The sequence below is a fragment of the Notamacropus eugenii genome, chromosome 3 (genome assembly GCF_028372415.1).
Source record: "Notamacropus eugenii isolate mMacEug1 chromosome 3, mMacEug1.pri_v2, whole genome shotgun sequence".
Taxonomy (NCBI): domain Eukaryota; kingdom Metazoa; phylum Chordata; class Mammalia; order Diprotodontia; family Macropodidae; genus Notamacropus; species Notamacropus eugenii.
In genome coordinates this window covers 259,536,335-259,560,346 of record NC_092874.1, presented here as the reverse complement: position 1 = coordinate 259,560,346, position 24,012 = coordinate 259,536,335, and the positions used below count along the sequence as shown (strand labels likewise).

General features: G+C 38.4%; 1 protein-coding gene across 2 annotated transcripts in view; it reads left to right on the top strand.

Annotated features, from left to right (window-relative positions):
• The first annotated feature begins 23,830 nt into the window (after nucleotides 1-23,830).
• PAWR (pro-apoptotic WT1 regulator) overlaps nucleotides 23,831-24,012 on the top strand; it is a 138,373-nt gene continuing 138,191 nt past the window's right edge. For both annotated transcript variants that reach the window (XM_072655454.1, XM_072655456.1), the window contains exon 1: nucleotides 23,831-23,961. The gene's annotated coding sequence lies outside the window, so the exon portion shown is untranslated. The remainder of the gene's footprint in view (nucleotides 23,962-24,012) is intronic.

Sequence of the window (24,012 nt, the reverse complement as noted above, 5' to 3'; positions counted from 1 at the left end):
CATCATTTAAAATATATACATATATATTTTATATTTTTTGAAATGATGTAATTTTTAAAAAACATTAAAGAAAGTAGATTTATGGGGGGAGGCACTGAGTAATTTTTTTTTTTAAAGGGGGCTGTAGGTCAAATAAATTTGGGAACCTCTGGTCTAAAGGGAAATGAAAAGGATACTGTCTGAATTACAAAGGACCTGTGGATGTGATGGCAGTTGGGTGGTAATTTCACCATCCACTGGAGACTGCACAAAAGTGTAGCCAGGGAAAGTGAGAGAAGTAAACCACCAATCAGTCAGCCTGTCTTTTGAGGGCATTTTAAATTTGAGCATTCATTGTCTTTGTCTTCAGTAAGGTCCAATGAAAGAATCACAGAATCTTAAAAATGTAAGGGACCTTAGAGGTTCTCTACTCCAAACCTCTACCTCAATCATGAATTGCCTCTACAACAACCTTGGTTTGTGCTCATCAGGCCTCTGAATACTTAAAATAACAAGGAACTCCCTCCCACAGCAGACAACCCATCTAACCCATTTCAACAGCTTTAAGTTTTAGGAATTCTTTCGTTATGCAGCCTCTCATTTCTAGGCAAAGCAATTCCAGAATGCATAGCAATGGATGTTTTAAGGGGGAAAAAACCCTCTAAGGCTGTTTGGGTGGTCATGATTAGGAATGAAATTTAAAGAATATGGTACCAACATCTTGTAACACAATGCCTTCTGTCCATTGTTCCTATTTTTGCCCACTGTGGTAAGTGATACAGTGGAAAGTGTAAGGGACCCAGTGGAGAGAGGCTGAACTTGACTTCAGAGGAACCAGGTATGAATGCCATCTTTGTCCAATTACTACCTGTATGACCTTGGACAAGTATCTTGACCTTTCTGGGCCTTGGTTTCTTTATCCCTAAAATGAAGGGTTTGGACTAGATGGTATCTAAAGTTGCTTCCAGCTCTACCTTTGAATGTTTAAAGAGAGTTATCATAGCTTTTTAAAGATATGGTAACTCCTCTAATTAGTGGCCCAGTTTGCCAATTTCTTTTTAAAAATGTGACCTCATTAGTTCTGCTAGCTTACCCAGGCTACTTTGGAACAAAATGGTCAGTCTAATTAGAATCAGTGTTACTGCACATTCTGGTGCTGTCGTGGGAAACTTTCCTTCACTGTCGTTAGGATTCCCTTATTTTCAAGGCAGTCTTGGGGCTTCAGAAGGTTGATCTGTCTCAGCAATGACTTCCTACACTAATTCTTAGTTCATTGTGCTTAGGCAAAGGTACTTCCAAACCTGCCTTTTGTGACTGAGACCCCATCGGTATGCCATTTCTCTCATTACTGTGCCAGCATGGGAATGGCTCCCATGTCTCCAGTGACTAGTCTGCCCCAGTCTATTGAAAGATTCAATAACTCACATTTAAATGGTACTTTCAGGTTTGCAAAGGACTTGGCTCACAATAACTCTATGATGTGAGTAGTACTATATTATTATCTTGATTTTACGGCCAAGGAAACTAAAACTCTGAGAGGTTAATTGACTTGAATATGGGCACACATTTAGTTAAGTGCTTACAGTGTGACTTATTTTGTTTTTAATTTTTTTTGTTAATTCTGAATTTAAAATCCATAAAAGGAATATTTCCATATACACAGCAAGATCCAAAAAGAGAGCTGTATATGAAGTCTCCATTTCATGCCCCTTGCTTTTTAAAATTAATGTTTTTGTAAAAGTTATCAAGCATTTATTTTTCTCACTTGTTTCCCTCTCCCAGTAGGAAAAAAATCATGTTAGCAAATATGTAGAATTAAGTAAAACAAATCCTACATTGGCCATGTCAAAAAATGTGTGTCTCATTTCACATACGTAGTCCATCACTTTTGTGTCAAGAGGTGGGAGGCATGCTTCCTCATCCATACTCTGGAATTATGAATGATCATTGAATTGATTAGAGTTCTTAAATCTTTCAAAATTGTTCATTTTTACAAAGTTACTATTACCGTATAAACTGTTATTCTGGTTCTGCTCATTTTACTTTGTATCAGTTCATACAAGTCTTCTCAGGTTTCTCTGTAACTACTGCATCATATTTTATAACACAATGTTATTCTATTACATTTTGTTATTGCTTTTCAGTTATTCAGTCATGTCTGACTCTTTGTGACTCTGTGGCCCATTCTGTCCATGGAGTTTTCTTGGCAAAAATACTGGAGTGGTTTACCATTTCTTTCTCCAATGGATAAAGCAAAGAGAAGTTAAGTGACTTGCCCAAGGTCACGCAGCTAGTAAATGTCTGAGGCCAGATTTGAACTCAGGTCTTCTTGACTCCATGCTCAGTGCTCTATCCACTGAGTCTAGCTTTCTTCTTCTATTACGTTTACTCACCATAATTTTTTCAGCTATTCTCCAATCAATGGGCACCCCTTCAATTTCCTATTATTTGTCAGCACAAAAAGAGGTGCTGCCATTTGTTTTAAGTAAATACATATATGTATGTATGTATGTATATATAGATATACATACATATGTATATCTATATCTATATATATAATTCATTCAGCATTTTATTTTCAAAACTGTCATCTCTCTTTCCTTCTGAATTTAATTCTTTTCTAAAAAATGTTTCACTAATCCTCTTTTTGTGTGTATGGCATCAATATTGGTAACCTTCCCTCTAACCAAATTCCCTCTTCCATTTAGAAAGAGGGTGTCAGTGGGGCATGGGAAGGGAGAACCTTGTAACACATAAGCATGGTTAAGCGAAACAAATCCTCATAGTGGCCATGTGCAAAAAAAAAATGTATCTCTATCTCTCTGTATCTTGAGTCTATTACCGCTTCATCAGAAGGTGGGTGACTTCATCATAGTTCATGGAAACCATGTTAGTCAGTCATTACATTGATCAGAGTTTTCAAGTCTTTCAGGTTATTTTTTATTACCATGTTGTTATTATGTAAATTGTTCTTCTGATTCTCCTTATTTCACTATGAATTGTTCATAATTCCTAGAATTCTATGAAAATGTTTTTTTCCTAATGTCTTATAGCACAGTAACATTCCATTACATTCATATGTCACCACTTGTTCAGCCATACCTCTATTAATAGACACCTTTTTAGCTTACTGGGCTTTTCTTTTCTTTCTTTTTAATCTCCCTTCCAAATTCAGGAACTTCTAATTATTCTTATTAATTAATAATAACAGTATTATTAATAGTATTGATATTCTCTCTCTGGTATTAAGCTCGCCATTAACACCATCTCTCCATATCCTCATTTGTTTTTCTGCTGAATTTGGTGCATTTCAAAAAAAAGCGTGTGTGTGTGTGTGTGTGTGTGTGTGTGTGTGTGTGTGTGTGTTCAATTCCTCTTTGTCAGGTTCAGATAAGAATGAGATTGCTCTAATTCCCACTTCTCCCATTCCTTAATCCATGTTTGTTTGTTCTCTCACCCCACTTTTTAAAAATTGATTTTTATCTTCACTTCCAAATCTCTTCATTCCTCCTTCTCTTCCCAACCTATGGACAAGACAAGAAAACTAAAACCCATTACAAATATGCGTAGATGTGCAAAATAAATTTCTACATTGACCATGTTCTCCACCCACCTGCACTCCTACCCTCCATTCCCAATAAAAGGGCAAGAAGAAAAAGAAATAGAAGAAAATATGTTTCAGTCTGCACTCTTTCTGGACATGGACAGTGTGTGTTTCATTCTCCTTACATCACTATGAGTCAGTTCGTAATTCTCGGGATTCTCTGAAAATGTCTTTTCCTCATTTCTTATACCTTTGGAATTGTGGTTGCTCATTGTGTTGATCTGAGTTTCTAAGTCTTTCAAAGTGGTTTGTCAATACAAAATTATGGTCACTTTATAAATTGTGCTCCTGGTCCTACTCACTTCATTTTTCATCAGTTCATACAATTCTGAAACTACCTCCTTGATCATTGTTTTACAGCACAATAATCATAAGATTCATATACCACAGCTTGTTTAGTCATTTTTCAGTTAATTCTTTGCTACCACAAAAAGAGCTGCCATAAATACTTTTGTACATATAGGTCCTTTTCCTCCTTATTTGATCTCTTTGGGGTATAGATCTAGTAGGATACTGTGGAGTCAAAGGGTATTATACAGTTTAATAGCTCTTTGGGCATAGCTCCCAATTGCTTTCCAGAATGGTTGGACTAGTTCATAGTTCCACTAACAGTGTGTGGATTACCTGTCCATATCCCTTCCAGTATTTATTTTCCTTTTCTGTGATCTTAGCCAATCTTTTGGATGTGAGGCAGTACTTTGGAGTTGTTTTAATTTGCATTTCTCTAATTATTACTGATTTAGAGCATTTTTCATATGGCTAATGATAGCTTTGATACCTTCCTTTCAAAACTGCCTATTTGTAACCCTTCTACATTTATCAATTGATAAATGACTCTAATTCTTGTAGATTTGACTCAGTTCCATATGCATTTGAGAAATGAGCTTTTTATCAAAGAAATTTACTGCAAAGATATCCACCCTCCCTCCCCTATTTCCTGCTTTTCTTCTAATTTTAGCTTCATTGGTTTTGTTTATTGGTTTTTAACTTTACATAATCAAAATTATCCATTTTGTTATTTGTTGATGATCTCCTCCCCTAGCCATAGATCTGAAAGGTAATTTCTTCCTTGTTCCATTAATTTTCTTAGGATATCACTCTACATGTCTAAATCATGTATCAATTTTAAGCAAATTTGGAGGCATTTGGCATGAGATGTTGGTCAGTGCCTAGTTTTTGCCAGTCTGCTTTCCAGATTTCACATCAGTTCTTGTCAAATAGTGAAATCTTGCCCCAATAGCTGGGATCTTTGGGTTTACCAAGTAGTAGCTTACTGAGCTCATTTACTTCTGTAGACTGTGTACCTAATCTATTCCCTTGAACAACCTCTCTATTTCTTCTCCAGTATCAGACTGTTTTGACAATTACAGCTTTGTTGCATAGTTTGAGCTCTGCTATTGCTAAGCCACCTTCCTTCTTGTTTTTGTTATTGTTTTTTAATTGATTCCCCTGATATTCTTGACCCTTTGTTCCTCCAGATGAATTCTGTTATTATTTTTTCTAGCTCTATAAAGTAATGCTTTGGTCATTTGTTTGGCATGGCAGTGAATAAGTGAATTGATTTAGATACTATTCTCATTTTTATTATATTGGCTTGGCCTACTTATGAGCAATTAATACTTCTCCAGTTATTTAGATCTGTCTTTATTTGTGTGAAGAGTATTTTGTAATAATGTTCTTATAGTTCCTATGTATATCTTAGAAGATAGACTCCCAAGTATTTTAAACTGTATGTAGTTATTTTAAATGGGATTTCTCTTTCTATTTATTCCTGATGACTTTTGCTGGTGTTATATGGAAATGCTGCTGATTTGTGTGGGTTAATCCCATATCTTGCAACGTTACTGAAGTTATTGTTTTGACCAGTTCTTTTATTTGGCTCAGTAGGGTTCCCTAACTAAATCATCATATCATCTGCAAAAAAATAATAGCTTTGTTTCCTCACCACTTATTATTATTCCTTCAGTTTTTATCTTGTTTTATATAGCTACTATTTCTAGTATAATGTCAAATGATAATGGTGATAATTGATATCCCTAACTTCTGTAGAGCTTAGTTTTTTCTTCTGTGATAAGAATAAGTTCCTTTCAGCTCCCAAACCCCCGTCAGATGCAATATCAAATTTTTGATGAAAGTATTACATAAGACCTTACTGAACCCCATGTTTTTATTTTAAAATTTTATTTTATATTTGTATTATTGTGTCTTGTATTTTATTTTTGTATTATATTGTTTGTATTTCTATTTTTTCCCCTTATTGACAATGTAACATCTAATGACTCTCCCAAACTCACATGGCCACCTGGGTACTCCCCTATCAGAATACTCATTTATCTTGGATCAGGAAAGAATAAACAGTCAGTCAGTCAACTAGTATCTATTAAATACATATACACACAAAAATAGAGGAGTCATGTGTTCTTGGACCTAGAAGAGAGTGGGTGTAAGAAACCACTGCTGTTCTTCTCCCCAACCTTGCAGATCACAGAGGTTCTTGCCTCAGAAAGGAAAAGAGTGAGAAATCAAAGGGTCATTCCCTTGTATGCACCTTCGATTCCCCAGCCAATTAGAAGACATTTGGCTATCACTTAGTATCAGATGCTCAATCATTTATGGCTGGAAAAGAGTCTCCCCTCAATTTTCTGTACAGTTTCTTGGGTGGATCGAGGTAGGGAATATCATTTAATGCTCCAAGTAATCCACGAAGAAAGGAGAATATAAGTATGCTGTAAGGACTAGGTCCTACCTGGCCACTCCCTCATCATTATACTAACAAGGAGGGCTATCCAACAGTTGGAATGAGTTACCTAGAAAGATGGTGACTTCCCTCTCCTTGAGGATTTCAATCAGAGACTAGAGGACTACTTCTTAGGTATATTATGGTTGGGATCCCATTTGGTCTGGTTGGATGCTGAAATCCTTCCCAGCTCTCAAATTTTGTGGAATTCTGTCTTTGACATGTACTACCCAGGTGACCTTGGGCATGTTATCTAATCTTCCTGGTCCTCATTTATAAAACAAAGAGATTAGACTAGACAACCTCTGAGTTCTCTTTCAAGTGGTCTATGACCATATAATCTCATTTTCTACAATTTCTAAAAGATAACCAACATCACTTAAATGACCACATCTCTAAATTTTTTCTATGCCTTGGAGTGTACTGAGACCAACTTGAATTGGTCTTGTGATATATGATTGTTAAATTTTCAGTCTGTGATAATCTGCTGCAAACTAAGGTTTGATTTACAGTTATCCCTTCCACATCTTGACCTTCCCCATTGTGGCTTCAACATATTGGGGGATCAGTGTAAGAAATTAAATGGGAATTTTTTGGGAGTTTTGAGGAAGGTGTAGGCCAGCAGATGACATGGAGCTTATGACCAAATACTTAACCCAGATTTTGCAATAAAGTAAGTCCCCCATAAAGAAAATATCCCATAAATACCCCAGCAAATATCCCATAAAAGAAAAAAAATTCAGACTTCTTCTTTGATATGAAGAGAGAGCCAATAAATTTTACATGGATTTTCCAGATTGATAGGGCACTACAACCCTAACCCCTGTGAGGCAGAAGGAATAACTATATATTTTTTTGGTTGTCTAGACTTAGGAAAGTGATGGAGAAAAGTTTAATAATGAAGATTAAATTTACTGTCCTGTCCCTGGGTGTAAGTGTAATTTATCCTAGTCAGGAGAAGGGCTCATATAGAGGGAGATGGTGGATAGAGAGTGAGTCTTGGATTCAGGGAGATCTGAATTTCAATCCTACCTCAGTCACTTAACACCAGTGGCCCTGAGCAAGTCATCCAAAAGAGCCATGTCTCAGTTTTTTCATTTGTAAAATGGGGATAATAATAGCACTTGCCTCACAGGATCAGGTATAAGGATCAAAGGAGTTATTGTATGTAAATGCTAGCTACAATTAATGTTATTATAGTTATTCTAGTTTCTTGTGCTGATATTTTATATCTTGATATTCAAATTCTCTTTAACTATGTGCCTCTTTTTCTAGTCTGGAGATTATTCTTTTAGAGCAGACAGAAGAAAATAAGCAATTCAGTCAGTCAACAAGGATCTATTTAAGCACTATCATGTGCCAAAAATTGTGTTAAAACATGGAGGATACAAAGAAAGGCAACAATAATAATTAATAAATAAAAAGAGGTCCCTGCCTTTCAGGAGTTTGAGTCCTGGAATCATAGTGTTACACTGGATGATCATAGGGAAACTAGGAAGAAGGGAGAACTTGGAAGGAAAGCCTACAAGTTCTGTTTTGGACATGTTAATATGAACTGTCCAATAGTCAGTCAACGATGCAGAATCGGAGCTCAGAAGAGAGTCTAGGCCTGGATATACTGATCTGGGAATCATCTACATAGAAATGATAATCAAACCTGTGGGACCTATGAAATCACTAAGTGAAATACTGTAAAGGGGAAAGAGGAGAAGGGTTCAGGGGCAGAGCAGGGAAGACATTCACAATCAGTGTGAACAACATGGAGGAGGCTTCTACAAAGGAGATTAAGAAGGGGCAGTCAGACAGGTAGGAGGAGAACCAGGAGAGAGAGTGTCCTGAGACTATCAAACACAGACTGTGGCTTAAAAGCTCTTTGTGTTATTGTTGTCCTCAATGTTTTTGACAAATCCAATGCCATTGTGATCTCTAGTTTTCCTGATACATTCCATAGAGGTATAAGAAATTATTTTGTATTGATTTTTAGTTACTTGCTTCTGTTTTCAACTTTTACAGGGTCTTTTAAAATCTTAACTCATTAGAGAGCTTCCCATGCAGCTCCATCTACTTTGACTGCTTCCCTCTTTTTTGCCTTATTGGGATCATCCACAATTGTATCATCAGAACTGTGAGAACTTCCCATTTCTTTTGAGCCCAGTTCCCTGTTAGAATCTCAGACCTTTGGATCACACTTACCATACTTTTGAACTTTGTGAATTTGCTTTTCTTTAGCCTAAGTCATACATCTAGCTACACTCTTCCTCACTCTGTATTTATTTGTTTGCATATTTTCTCTTCCATTTGACTTAAGCTCCTTGAGGGCAGAGACTATCTTTTACCTCTGTTTATATACCTAGTGCTTAGCACAGTGACTGGCACACATATATGTTTAGTGATTGATTGATCTTGCTTAGTTATCATTAACACAGAGATAATAACAATTGCTTTTTTCCAATAAATGCAATGGAGAAAGCACTCACTTTGGAGTTGGAGGATCTTTTCACTGTTACTACCTGTGTGACCTTGAGTGACTCACTGAACTTTTCTGAGACTCAGGATTATTGTATGTAAAGTAAGTGGGCTGAGTTTAATGATCTCTAAAGTGCCTTCCCCTCTTCTGGATCACTGCCTTGTCGTGGGCAAGGGGTATACATAGTTCAATGAAACTATGAGCTATGCTGTACAGGGTTACCCAAGACAGACAGGTCATAGTGGAGAATTCTGATAAAAGGTGATTCACTGGAGAAGGAAACGGCAAATCACTTCAGTGTCTTTGCCAGGAAAACCCCATGGAATGGCCTGGCATGCTATGGTCTGCAAGGTCACAAAGAGTGGGACACAACTGAACAACGCTAACAAAGTCCCTTCCTGCTCTAAATATATGGTGCAATGATAGGAAAGCTCATGTCTGGTTCATTTCAACAACTAAAAAATTAAATCCAGAGACATAGCCCTGGATATTTTCTTACCTTATCCAGAACTTTATCCAGAAGTGGAATTACCAGAAAAGCAGGTCAAGAATTCTGTACAATGTCTTGTACCAAATAATCACTTAAACGTTTGTTGAGTTGAAATGGAAATTAAGTGTCTGGATAGTTGAAGTACTTCATCACTAATCTCTCTTGCCTTGGTGCCAGTTTTGTGATCTCTGTAACTACATCATCCTCCCATTTCCTCCATTGAGCCAGTGAGTTTAGAGTGTCCTCCTACAGTAATATAATTCCTGTTATTCTCTCCTTGCATCTGTACCTAAATGCTTTCTATTATTATTTCATTCCTCAGGTGAATGGACTTTTAGGAGGAACATCTTCTTGCCATGATATAATACTATTTTGCCACTACTTCTATCAGCCATGTCTTTTGTAATATTCCACTGGTGAGTCCTCTCTCACCAAATCTCAGGGATAACTACCATCTCCTTACATTAAAACCTCAAGTATCTTTCTTTATTACATATGCAATGTACATTCATATAAGGAATTATGAGACCATGAATATTGTTCCTGATCCTCTCCCTGTTATTTTCTTTTGTGAATTGCTAGAAATTTCCTTGATTATTTTTTGTGTGTGCCATAGCTGACTCTCCCTACATCATCCAGATTTATCATTTTATCTAGGTCTTTTTCTCCCTTGCTCTGTATTTTCACTTTAAATCATCAAGCCTCTTGACAAGCCAAGAGCTCATAGTTTTAAAAAAAATCTTTAACAACGCTGCAGAATAAAAAATCCCATTCTTGGACCATATCCTCACAGACAACTGTTCATTTTTCATACCCTTCATTTTCTTCCACAGTTCCTTCCTTCATTTAGATAAAGAAAACATGGGTCAAAGTCCCTAAAGATCAGGTCTTCAGTGACTATCTATCCTTTCTAAATGTCTTCTGTTAGTTCATTTGTTTCTACATGAGTCAGTAGAAGTAGAAAGCACCCATCAGATCTGATGAGTCTTGGCAGGTTTGATGAGTCACCAGACCCAGATGAACTACATTGTACAATGCTGTGAAAGAAAGGGCAGATGTGTTTGCTGAATTGTTGTTAGTGAACTTTGAAAGATAATGGAGAATGGAAGAGGGATTGCAGAATTGGGAAAGGGAAGATAGTGGTCTGATGGGCAAAAGAAAAAAAAAAGAAAGAGAATGGAGTCTACAAACTTTAGGCCAATAATTTCAACTGGAAATATTCTTGAATGTATTATTGAAGAACCAGGCAGTGAACATTTAGGAAAGGAATTAGTGACCACAGAGAGTTAGCTTGACTTCATTTTAGGACTAAGCTCACTTCCTATTTTGATAAGGTCATGAGACTCGCTGATCATCAAGTTTTGATTATGGAAGACACCAAGAATTTTAAAAAATGTATTTTATTTTTAGTTTATGGAATTAAAAAAAGCATTTCCATAACATGGTATAATGTAAAAAAAGATGATTGCACGTGAAAATGAAAATCGTTATGTACAACTTGTTATTCCTTTTAATTATGTAATAAAACTATTACGTAAGTTTATTTTTCTCCTTTTTTCCCTCCCCCACCCACCACAGAGATGGCTACCATTAGACACAGGTAAGTATATGTATGTGTGTATGCATGTATGTAAAATTATTCTATACATACTTTTATTCATCTAGATTTTAGCAAAGCCTTTGATAAAGCCTCAAAAAGATGGAGAAATGTGATAAGAGCTATTGTTCAGGTAAGAGTATTTGGAACTGGTCAAATGGCCCTTTTTACATCGAACTGATTGATGTGAAGAGTCATTCATGTTTCTAAAGAATGTTGGAAGGAAGTCTCCAGTGGACTGCCTTCAAAATTTTGGTTTGAACCTATAAAGTTTAAGGTCTTCATCAAATACTTGGATAAAAATTTAGGTGGCATATTTATCAAATTTGTGAATAACACAAAGATTGGGGGGGGGGGGTATAAATAACATAATGGATTCTAGAGTCAGGATCCAAAAAGATCTTAATAGGTTAAAATGTTGGATCAAAAGTATCAAGATGAAATTTAATAGCATTGTTGTTGTTTAAAATCAGCTCCAAAGATGTTAGGAAATGGGCAGGGTATGACTATATAACAGCCCATCTGGAAAAAAAAATCTTGGGATTTAGTGAGTCACAAATGAATCCGTAATGTGGTCTGGCAATCAGAAAGCTAATGTAGTTGTAGGCTGTCTTAATAGAGCAGGGTGGAGGGAGAAGGAAATAATTAATGAATCAAGCAAGCATTTATTAAGACCAGGAACTATACTAAGTGCTTGACAAATATTATCTCAGTGTCATTATTTACGGACTTGATAGCCCTGCTTTACAATTCTGGTCACATTCAGAATGCTTAGTTCTTAGTGCCCTAGTGTAATGTAAAGGTGAAGGTGGATTGGGTGAATGATCAATCAGTCATGCCATCTCAGTCCTGATATCTTTATCACATGGAAACATAGCTTGGTTAAGTGAAAGGTGTGAACTAGGTATGGAATCAAATTGCATTATCACTGTAATGTCATTGAAAGGCATTATTGACTGTATCAAGGAGTTTGCTCAGTTTGATTGAGGGACTTGGTCATTTCATTCCCCTCCTCCTAACCTCCCTTTAAAGACCTCCCTTCACCTCCTCCCGAGCATGAGGTTTGCATAAAATCAGAAAGTTAGAAATTTGGGATGAGGATTCCAGAATCATGAAGTTTAAGTGGTAGAACCATCCCAGGTAACTGCCTGAGAAATAACTGGTTATTTGTGGGGAGAGGAAGGAGGGGAAGAGATTAGTATAGGTTTGATCTACTTCTCTCTCCCTCTCCCTCTTAGCCAGAGAAAGATTACATGAATTGTAGAGGAATGGAGGATTTGGAATTTTTCATGGGTATCCCAACAGTGTCCCTGGGACAGTAACAGCTGATGCAGTGTCTGCATGGGGAGCTAAGAAAAGACTGGCAGATTCAAGACTGTATAAGGAGACTATAGAAAAGCTAGACCGTACCATCTTGAGAACTTGAAAAGGACTTCTGGGACTTCTGAGTTAGCCTTCTGTCAAATGTGTTCTGTAAACTTGAAACCAGTTTCCCTGAACTCCAGATAAGCCAGTGAGTGAATTTGTCAGAGACTTTGGGGAGAAGGGTTTGTGCTAACTGTTGTTACTACACTACCCCATTAATACCCCCTTCTCAAAGCTAATTAATTTTTGCTAATTGATATCAATTGATAATCATGAGGGTAAGCACATCAGTGTGGATTCATGGGTTATGTAGCATTAGAAAGACCTCCCCAGCCCTCAGGACTACCCCTAGAGCCCTGAGAGGATATAGTAACAGTGCTCTGGGTACCAAACTTGCCATTCTAGTGGGAGTTGAGATAGCAGGCCCAGAGTATATGCTGTATTAAGTTGGATACCGACAACTCTCTTCCAGAGAGAAACAATAGGAGGCAAAACAAAACGGTGGAGGGTCTTGAGATCATGCCATCTATCCCACTTGATTGCAACTTTTTGAGACTTAGAGATTTTACAAAAAACTGGTTAATAAAATGAAAAATGATAAGCCTTTATTATAGTGGAATTCACCTAGATTTTAAAAAAATTTTGTTTTTAATTTATGGAATAAAACAAGCACTTTTACCTCCCTCAGGAAGATATAAGGCTTAAATTTAGACATCTAAGGATGTGAAGGAGTAAGGGTAAGGGAAGAGGGATTTCCGGTAAAAGAAAAATACAATCAGAGTTCAGTTACCAGAGGGACATTATTGAATCTTAGGTACAATGATCATTGGGCTTTGTCAGCAAAAGGAAGGATGGTCCTTCAAGAAATTGCTCTTTGGCCACACATACATCCACTTTAGGCCGAACTCTCATCACTCCTTCAATGTGGGGATGCTTGCAATCTCTCCTTCATACCAGTGCAGCTTAGTGATGCAAGTGAGGGTTTTTTTAGAAGTAGGGTAGGGACTCAGTCGCACCTGATTTTTCTCCCCACCTCTAATGATATAGACAGGGAAGTTGTCAGGGATGAACTGGTGGGTTCTGGCCAAGTACAGAGTGGGGTGTAGAACCTCCTAGCGAGGAAGGTTTCAGAAAAGGGAGAGGGTCCTAGACACGAGGAGGAGCCCTTGCTAGAGCACAGGCAATCTGTCATACACTAGATAATCCAACAAGTTCTGTTCCAACTGGAAGAACCTCAGCTGTCCTGTATATGTGCCTGAGACACTTCAACTACCCAGTTTGATCATCTACACAATTAAAGGGCTAGGCTAGATACCATGAGTCCTTTCAAGTTCTAATTCTTTGAGCCTATATTCCTTCTCTGCAAAAAGAGAGAGACAGAGAGAGGAGAGGAAGAAGGGGAAGAAATTCTCCCCCTGACCTATGATAACTAACTCCGAAAGGGGGAGCATCTTCTGACCCTCTCACTTAATGTGGGTGACCTTGATGCCTCTGACCCCTCAAGGGAGAAGTCCCTCAATTTCAAGCTTGCCACTACAGATAAGACTCATAGGCTCCACTAGACTGTAATAACAAGTTTGACACAGACAAACCTGCCACCTCTCTCTGTCAGTCAGATCACCCAGTAGTTGGGGGATCAGTTTCAGGAGGCGACTGAGTCATCATTTCCAAGGGAACACAGGGGAAGGGGCAGAGTTGGGAAGATTCCAATCTACTGTAAACATTAGAGAAGTTGGAGGAAGGAGGGAAGCCGAGAAATTGACCTACTATAGCCAAAGAGGTGCACGTGTTTTCTTCTCCTTCTTCTCCTTCTTCTCCTTTCTTCTCCTTTTCTTCCTCCTCCTCCTTCTTCTTTTTCTTCTTCTCCTTCTTTTCTTCTGCTCTTCCTTCTTCTCATTCTTCTTTCTCCTCTTTCTCCTTTGTCTTTTTTTTAAAATGGTGCTTTCTATTCTTGGTGTCTTCTCTGGTCTCATTCACCAAAGGCTCTTGCTTCAGCAAGCAAGAGTACACTGCATTTGGAGTCAGAAAATGAGTTCAGATCCAAACTTTGCCACTTCTTACCTATATGACCTTGGAATTCAGTATCTTGAACTGTAAAAAATGAGAGTTTGAACTAGATGAACTCTCAATTATTTCCTCCCAGCTCTGAATCTATGACCCTACATCCCAAGGTTTGACTGCTGTAGGGCATAATAATAATAAATCCATCCTTTTCTTTTTAAAAAAACATATAATTATTTATTTTTAGTTTTCAACATTCACTTCCATAAGATTCTGAGTTTTAAATTTTCTCCCCCTCCTTCTTTCCAAGATGGAGTGCAATCTGATATGGGTTCCATTTATATATTCATATTAAACATATTTTCACAAGTCATGATGTAAAGAAAAATTAGAACTAATGGGAGGAGCCACAAAAAAGAGGAAACAAAACAAAACAGTAAAAGAAAAGGAGAGCAAATAGTGTGCTTCCACCTGCAATCAGACTCCAAATTTCTTTCTCTGGGTGTGGAGAGCATTTTCCATTGTGAGTCTTTCCATTGTGAGCTCCTTGCATTAAAAGCACCATTTTCTGAAGAAAGATCCTTTAGATCAAAAGTTCTTAACTTGAGTCTACAGATAGATTTCATAGGACCTGTGAACTTGGATAGGACAAAATATTTTAATAACTATTTCAATAAAAATCAATTTCCTTTGTGATCCTATGTATTTTACTTTATTCATTTAAAAACATCTTTCTGGGAAGAGTCCATAGGTTTCGACAGGGTGCATAATTAACAAAAAAGTTAAGAACCCTGTCTTAGATTAAAGATGATAGATATGTTTACAGTATGAAACATACCCCAAAATGGCACTGGATCGGAGATATACATAGTATGTGCTTAATTAAAGTGTTCATTGACTGAACAGAGTCCTATCTGAGGCAATCCTAAGATTTGAGACACACCATGAAGTAGAGAAAAGTAGTTTGAGAATCTGATAATACTCTTCTTTCACAGTATCTCTGAGTTGTAAAAGGACCTCCAGGGACAATTAGTCTAGCCTGTTCCAAGGTAAAAATCGCATTAGTGAGAGTTCTTCACAAATGGTCAAGCAGGAAGGCAGTGAGGTGGAACAATGGACAAAGCATAGGCGCTGGAGTCAGATTTGAACCTGAGTTCAAATCCAGTTTTAGACACTTGACACTAGCCCTGTGACCCTGGGCAAGCCACTTAACCCCAATTGCTCCTCCCTCAAATGGTCAAGTAACCCTTTGTTTAAAAACCAAAAGTGTAGGGGAAGCTATTTATTATTCATTAGATTGGTCCATTAGATTTGGGGAGACTGTGATTGTTAGGAAGATTTTTCCTTACAGAGCAGAAATCTGCTTCTCTTAGCACAGTCTGGATCCAGGCTCTGTCAATGTTCTGACCTTGATCCCACTTCATCTATCAGAAGCCACAGCATGCCTTATTCAATGTGTACTGAGGGAGTCCCCTTCTGGAAGGTGTCAACCTTTCACACATGACTCATACAATAATCCTGTGAGGTAGATAGTGTGAGAATTAGTATCAAACCCATTTTACAGATAAGGATAGTGAGGTTTAGGGAGGTTAAATATCTCAGCAAAGATAATAAATAATAGAGTTTAGTCCTTAGAAGACCATCTAATCTCAGTGTTAGAAGAGTTCTTACAGAACCTATTCAATCTATCCTTCAGGCAGCTAGGTAGTTCTGTGGTTAGAATTCTGGACTTGGAGTCAGGCTGAAATGAGTTCTAATCCTGCTCTCAAACATTTCCCAGCTTTATGACATTGGCCAAATCACCTCCCCTCTCTTTGCCTCAGTTTTTCCATCTATAAATTGAGGATAATAATAGTACCTACCTCCCAGGGTTGTGAAGAATAAATGAAATAATATATGCAAAAAAGAAAGAAAGAAATCTGCTTCTCTGTACTTATGTTCATTGCTTTTAGTTGGCTCCAGGGGCCAGGTTGAACAAATATAATTCATCTTCCAAGTGCCAGCTCTTCAAATATTTAGAGACCCCTATCATTTCTCCCCTAAATTCTCATCTCTCTAGGCTAAATATCTATAGTTCCTTCAACCAGTTCTTCAGTATGGTCTCTGGTTCTCTTACCAAATCGGAAATTTTCTTCTGGATGTGTTCAACCTTGTCTATAATAACTCAGAATGTTAAATCTGGAAGGACCTTAGAGAACATCTAGTTCTGGGGTTCTTAACCTGGGGATCTCCTCAGAGGTCTGTGGAAAGTTTTCAGGGGGTCTATCTACTTGAATAAGAAAAAATTATATCTTTTTGTCCCCACTAACCTCTAAGTGGAACTTGACATGTCTTTTAATTATTTGATTCTGAGATGGAGTCATTGGCTTTAGCCAACAGTCAAAAGGGTCCATGACACACAGAAGATTAGAACCCTTGATCTAATACAACCTTTTCATTTCACAGATGAGAAAGCTGAGGCTAAAAGAGATGAATTGTCTTGCCTAAGGCCACAAAGCTACTATGCATAGAGCACATTGGTAAATGTTTAAAAATTGGCTCCCTTCCCCCAACAAATGTATCCACACAACTCTTTTTGTTTTCAAGGCAATCAGGGTTAAGTGACTTACCCAGGTTCACACAGCTAGTAAGTGTCTAAGGTTAGATTTTAATTCAGGTCCTCTTGACTCCAAGGTGGATGCTCTATCCACGGTGCCATCTAGCTGTCCCTACAACACACTTTTACGTTTAATTTGCATTCTTAGCATTTTCTCCATCACTTTAATTAACAAAACAATAAGTGAAGCTCTGATTTGTAGTGATTACCAATTTCCAAAGTATCATACAGAACATTTACTAATTGACTCTCCCCACTGGGTAGCATTGTCCTGATTCAAACCCACATTTTGACTCCTAGTCTAGTGTTCTTTTCCCCACGTGCCCATCTGGTAAAACAGACACAGTGTACATACCTCCCTGGACTTACCATGTACCTCAATAGTATCCATTTTCATTTTTCAGTGCAAAAACAATCTTTGTTTTCTAAAAAATTCTAGAGCAAAATGATAAAAACTAAACAACAGAAGTATATGATATAATTTTTATATCATTTACTTAGTATAGTAGCATCCCTTTACCAGATTTATTTTGGGAATTGAAGAGAAAGTGCTGAGAAAAACTATGTTCTTTAGATTTCCACGTATTCAGAATTCACGTATTCATTTAATTGCACAAATAGTTCCTGAGTATTTCCTCTGTGAAAAGTGATGTGTTAGGTACTATGGGGAATATGAAGATAAATACAAATTGAATCTTTGTCCCCTATGAGCTTACAAAGTGACCATTTAAAAAATCCAAAGGAGCTACTCATGGAAAGTTAATGGAATGAATGACTTTTTACGATATACTCTTTTTTTAGTGCTCCTATTTTTAGTTAGAAGAAACAATGATGGAGAATGTAAATGACCCCTAAGTAAATTTTCTTTTAAATACTGTGGAATGTTTTTCCTTTTGGGTTTGGCAACTTAAGAATTGACTTTCCCTAGAAACAAACAGAAAAAAACTTCAGTGCATAATTTTTGCTTGTAAAAATTAATCCTATTTTATTTGAATTTTTAAATTGACCATCTTCTTTATTCAGTGAACACATTGCTGATAGACTCTTTGATGATGTCAGTATAAGAGTATTTTTAAGCAACATCCTCCTACAGAAAGATAAAATGTCCATCAGCTGGCTTTTTTTAAAAAGAGATTTTAATATTGTATTAAGATTTATGTTTTGTTTTATTATAGCTAAGTAAAATGAGAATGAAATCCTTTAGGAATGGTCATGCTATGCTAAAAATGAATACAATTTTTTTTTTAAGTTGTATAACTTGGCAGTTTATTTGTGATGTCAAGGTTTCCTTGAGGGATCTTCTAATTTTACAATAAATGGACATTAAAATATTTGTGCCGGTCATTTCATTTAAATATAGTATTGTAACAGTCATTACAAAAAATAAAATACAAAAAATAATTTGCTGCAGACACAATGATGTTTCCCAAAACAATTACAATTATTTTGAATTACGCAAACATTCTCTTTCACATTATTTCACATTTTCATCAGAAAACATGTAAAATGATGATTAATGTTTAGTATTTCCCTGAAGAAAAATGTTACGTGCATTCATAAAATTCAGTGTTCCTTATGCTTCATACACTAGACAATCAATTTGCCTTCCTTACAATTGGATAGGCCATTGGAGATTAATTAGTTGTAGTAATCTAGTCTCCAAATCAATGAAGTTTATTTTATCAGGTTACTGTATTTTAAAGTAACTTCAAAAATAGAAATTCCAAGACCTTATTGATAGAGGCACTTTCTCCATCAGTGAAGATTGCAATGCACCCATGGTTTTTCATCATGTGTAATTAATTGTCTATGTCTTTCCATAAATTCTCCAGAGAAGAGTCACCCATAATGGTAGAAGCCTGATTCTTTTAATAATTCATGCATAGTAATGCAATACAAAGGCAATCCAGTGCTTATTCTACAATCTTGCTCCACAACTTATCAACCTACCTTTTCTGGTCATGCATGGCTCTGCAGGGGTTGATGAAAAGGATCAAAGATAGAAGTCTTCCTTAATACAGTATAATCTTGTATCTAATATTCAGGTATTATACATCAAGATTTTAGGATATGTGAACATCTTACTATTTTCAGATTTACTTGGCAAAATAACCAAGTTCAAAACTGAAAGGAATCTTAGCATAAAATATATCTTTGGGAATAATAGTAAAGTATAGGCAACATGGTTATAATAAACAATAATAGTATAAATAATGCTTTGTACATCAGTAATCCTTTCATCCAGGACTCCTGGGGCATTTATGAGTGATAATAGCTACTTTAGTATGCTTATATAGTGCCTGTTATCTAAGGACCTCATCAACTCTAATACTAGATAATATTATTATCCCCTTTTCACACACAAGTATGTTGAGGCACCATTAAGCAATTTGCCTAAGGGTACACAAGTCAGTAGTTTCCAACATTACTGACTCAGAGCCCACTAACTCTAACAATTAGATTAAAATGCTCAGTGAAAAATGTACGCAGTGTAAAGCTTATCTCATTTTACATTTTTTTTTCATGTTTGTAAATTGTTAGATGGCCCCTCAATTCCTCCCCTGCACACACTTTACCAGGGACCCCATATTCTTATGCTGAGCATCCTACTGTAAGGCAGAAATAGTCTGATAAATCACTAACACCTTAATGTGAATTAATGTAATGAATTATCTCCTTCAGATTATTAGATGTTAAAAGAAGACCTTAATGCTGAAATTTCAAGTACTGTGGTATCTGGGTGGGAGGGACATTTTTGGAAAGGAGTATTACTCAAATTAAGGGTGACATTTGTAGGCTGCACATGACATGTTGTGGGTACCTCATGTGACACTCAGACACTGTAGTAGCACAATCAAATTTTGTTAGCTGTTATGTGCTGCCTCCCTTAAAACCAGAGACAGTATGTCACTATAATAATCATCCAAAGAGGGAGTGCAATATTTTATGTGTCCATCAGGGGGAACTATACTCAAGTTACGGATCAAGTGGTCTTTTCAGAGATCCTCTGCCACCTGGGTGGAATAGCCTTTCTTAGGAACTTCAGTATTCCCACTGGCCACCAGAGGGACCTTAGCCAGCAAACTCAGATGAGTTTCTTTAGTGTACCCACTGGATGAGAAATTTCTAGTGGTGATGTTGACAAGGAGTTCAATTTAAGGTAGCATATGAAAAAGAGAATGTCACTAAAAATATCAAAATTTAAAGTCTATGATTCTAGTTATGCCTGCTCCACATCTGAAATACCTTCTTTCAATACAAATAATCCTCACATTCATAGAACACAATTTACCATGGCCTTAGTTTATTGAACATAGAAGAAAATGGAAAAGTAATAGACTGGGATGGTCTATGCCTGGAGCATCCATTCATTCATTTCCTGAAGCTCTTCAAGTGCTTACAGGTCTTTTAAAGTAAGGAAAGGAAGACAGCAGTCTTTAAAATATATATATATATATATATGTATGTATGTATGTATGTATGTATGTATGTATGTATGTATATACAAGTGTGTGTGTGTGTGTGTGTGTGTGTGTGTGTGTGTGTATCTGGGACTCAGTTTTGGATCCAGACTGAATGAAGAGATATCAGGAGATATTCAGTAGGAGGGGAAACTTTCCTTTTCTCCATCTTACTAACTGATAGAAATCTTAAAAATGGCTATTTCTGGTTGTTGATCTGAATTCAGCTCAGCATGCTGATCATTAATCTTCTTGCCACATGCACTGGTCCCCAATTTTGATAAGATCATTATTTCCTAGAATTCTCTCCACTACCCTTCTAGCTCACTAATACAGGTTAGGCTAGATCTTCCCTAGAAGGCAACAAAATCAGGACTTGATTGTCTTGCCAGTGCTTCCCTCCATGCAGCTTCCCTTTAGCTATTAGCTATGTTGATGTGTGTTCCTGGTCACCTAGGAGCATAAATGGTCCCACTTACTTGGGTTGGTGTCCTTCCAACATGATGGATATGACACTTTGGGCACTGCAGTAGTGTAAGAAACTCTTTTTAGCTAATGTGCTACCTACTTTAGGTCCACAGAAAGGCAGTATGTCACTATAATAATTATCTAATGAAGTGACCAACCTTGTCTTGCTAATCACACTTGTTTCCATATGGAGGAGGGTGGTATGTATGAAAGTCACTATATCCTGTTGCACATGCTTGCCATCTTAGAGCCAAGTAAATCTCCTTTTGTTAATTGTTAATTAATTGTTAATTGTTCAATGACCTACAAGTGCCTTATTTTGTCCCAGCATTGAACTGAAGCTCACACTGTGAACTGTGACTCTCTGTCTCTTTAGGTCCAGCCCTAAAACCAATCATCTCACCCTCCTCTCTTGGCTTGCTTTTATGCACTGGAGATGAAGGTATGGGCTGTTGAATCTTACTTCCAAAGTCTGCTGCCACTATGTCCATTAGGAATCCTTATTTCAACCTCCATGAGTCTCTGTTCTTAGTGTGCCCAAAAGGGTAGCCAGGAAGCTTTTCAAGGACAATGCAACAAATGAAATCTTCAAGTCCAAGCGTAGATTTTGCCACTTCCTGGTTTTTTCACCAATCTGTTCATTTTATGAGGACTTCCAGGGCTCCCTTATTTCCCTATAGAAATATTTGCTGTGCTGCTTTCTTGTATAAGGTAGTAAGCTCATTTCAAGACTTGGGGTCAATTTAAGGTGCACTAAAATTCACATAGTTCCCTCATTTTCAGCTTCAGGGAGTTTATTTTAGACAAAAAAAACAAACAAATAACCTGTGTTACAATATAGCTCTGAGCTCCCAGTTAAGAAAATTCTTCATACCCAGACAGAGATTGAACTCTCTGCCTAACGTTACATTGATATCTATCCCTAGTTAACAGATGACCTCCTTGCGTTTAAGGCAAAATTCAGTTTACTATATTACAAATAGATTATATTTTATATAAAGGACAGCTAGGTGGCACAATGGATAAGAGAGCTGAATCTGGAGTCAGGAAGATTCCTCTTCCTGAGTTCAAATCTAGTCTCAGACACTTACTAGCTATGTGACTCTGGGCAAATCACTTAATCCTTTGCCTCAGTTCTCCAATTTGTCAGACGAGTTAGAGAAGGAAAAGATAAATCGCTCGTGTCTTTGCCAAGAAAACCCCAAGTGAGGTCATGAAAAGTTGGACGTAACTGACCAATTGATCTGAATTATAGTGCTTGGGGACAGAGAGATACCAGGAGGGAAAGAACTGACCTTTTCTCAGCAACCTGTGTTCTTTACTCTGAGATGCCTATAGAGCTGATCACTTTTATCAAAATATATCTCCTTTGCAACAACTAAGTCCTTCTTTTGCTCCTCAAAAGTGGGCTGAAGATTCCAAGATTGCTCTTATCCCTCCAATCCATTCCCACAGAATCTTTCCCTAATGATTCTGATAGTGTCTTTTTTTATATAAACTGCTTGTCATTGTCTATATACCCCTTTTACCCTCTGAAAGTTTGATTCAGTCTCATAGTTTGATTCAATCAAAAAATGTTCTTGCATAGATAAGGTATTAACTCTAGAATGGGGTAGCTTTGCCCTAGGCTTGCCCTAAATGTCGATTATTCTCTTTTTAATATCTGTCTCTGTCTCTCTGTCTGTGTCTCTCTCTCTTTCCCAGAGACATTCAAAAGCTTATTTTTAAACTTTTTCACTTGGCTTTTCCTTTCCCTTTTACAAGTCTTTCACCAGTATTGCCAGCAGACAATTTGGAATAGTGGAAGAACTGCCGGATTTGCAATCTGAGAACCTGTGGCCTTGGCCAAGACATTCCCCTTCCCTGTGCTTCAGTTCCCACATCTATAAAAAGTGAGGATGATTTTAGGCATGACCAGTTTGGTCATTTGTTTTGCTGAATTATGTATGATTATGATAAGGCTTTTCTCCCTATTTGTTTATTTTTTGGAGGGGGTCTATGCTAAGGTAGTGGAAGGGACATATTATAAATACATGTAAAAATGGTTTGTTTGTTTTTTCAAGAGAGGTCTTCTTTGGTGTCCATCCTAATTCTAAAATCTAGGATTCCATGAATCCCGTTTAGGTTTCTGATTCAGTTTTTCCCAACCTACCAGTTTGAACGGTGAAAATAGCCAAGGATCTAGATAATTCTTGACACTGATTATTCATAATCAAGAATTGATTGTAGTCAATCCTCCCCCCAGCCTGGGAGGACAGGAAAAGGAGAGTCTGAGGCATTAAAATGGGGTAGGTGCAAAGAGTTGAAAGGTGCCGGCATGTAGGTGGGGTGGAGTGAGGAGGAGGGAGTGGGGTGGAGGGATGATCGCAGAAGGCTTCAGACCTGCGGGAGGGAGGAGGGGAAGGGCAGTGTACCCTCTTTGGGTTTGCTTTTCTTGGTAAGCTCAGAGCTTGGTCCAGTACCTGGCACAGAGAAAGTGCCCGACTGAGCCACTCTCAGAAAGGCGCTGGGCACCGATCCATCAGTGCTCCGGTCGGGCACCCACGTTCCGGTTGTTTGTCCTTGACTTTTTAGGAGGCCCAGGACAGCAGGGAGGGGATACTACCGGGACGTGCGGGTGAAATGGCTTAACGTGAGAGAGGGCAGTGCAGAGTCCCAGCCACGCTTTCTCCTCCCCAGCCCTCTGGGTCCGGGCTGGCGGCGGCCCTGGAGAAGGGGAGAAGGAGGTGAGCTCGGCACCCTCCCTACCGTCCAGGGCCAGGAGAGGGGTGCCCCCTCCCCGGCCCGCCCCCGGGCCTCTGCCAAGGTTTGCGGAGAAGGGCGGAGGCGCCGAGGGAAGCGCACCTAGCTCCCCAGTGTCTCGCACCTGAGCCCCACCGGCGGGGGCGGGGCCCGAGGGGGCCGGCCAGGGGGCGGGGCCCACGCCACAAACCAATCTGCTCAGCCGGGGCGTCCTCCCTCCGACTCCGGCCCCCCCCACCTCCCGGGCCTCGGTCCTTTCCGCCGGCCCTTCGGCTTGTCTCGGCTCTGTCCCTGGAGAGAACGGGGAGCTTGGGGAAAAGGAGTTTGCCGCGGCTCCTTCCGGGCCTGGGAAGCGGGCGGGCGCGCGAGCGAGGGGCGAGGCGGCCGCACGCAGCTGTCGGGGCTGCGGCGCTCACCTGGGGCCGCGAGGCCGCCACCGCCGGACTCTCGCGGGGTAAGCGGGCTCGGGCGCCCCGGGGGGCTGGGAAGGACTGGGGGTGGGGGG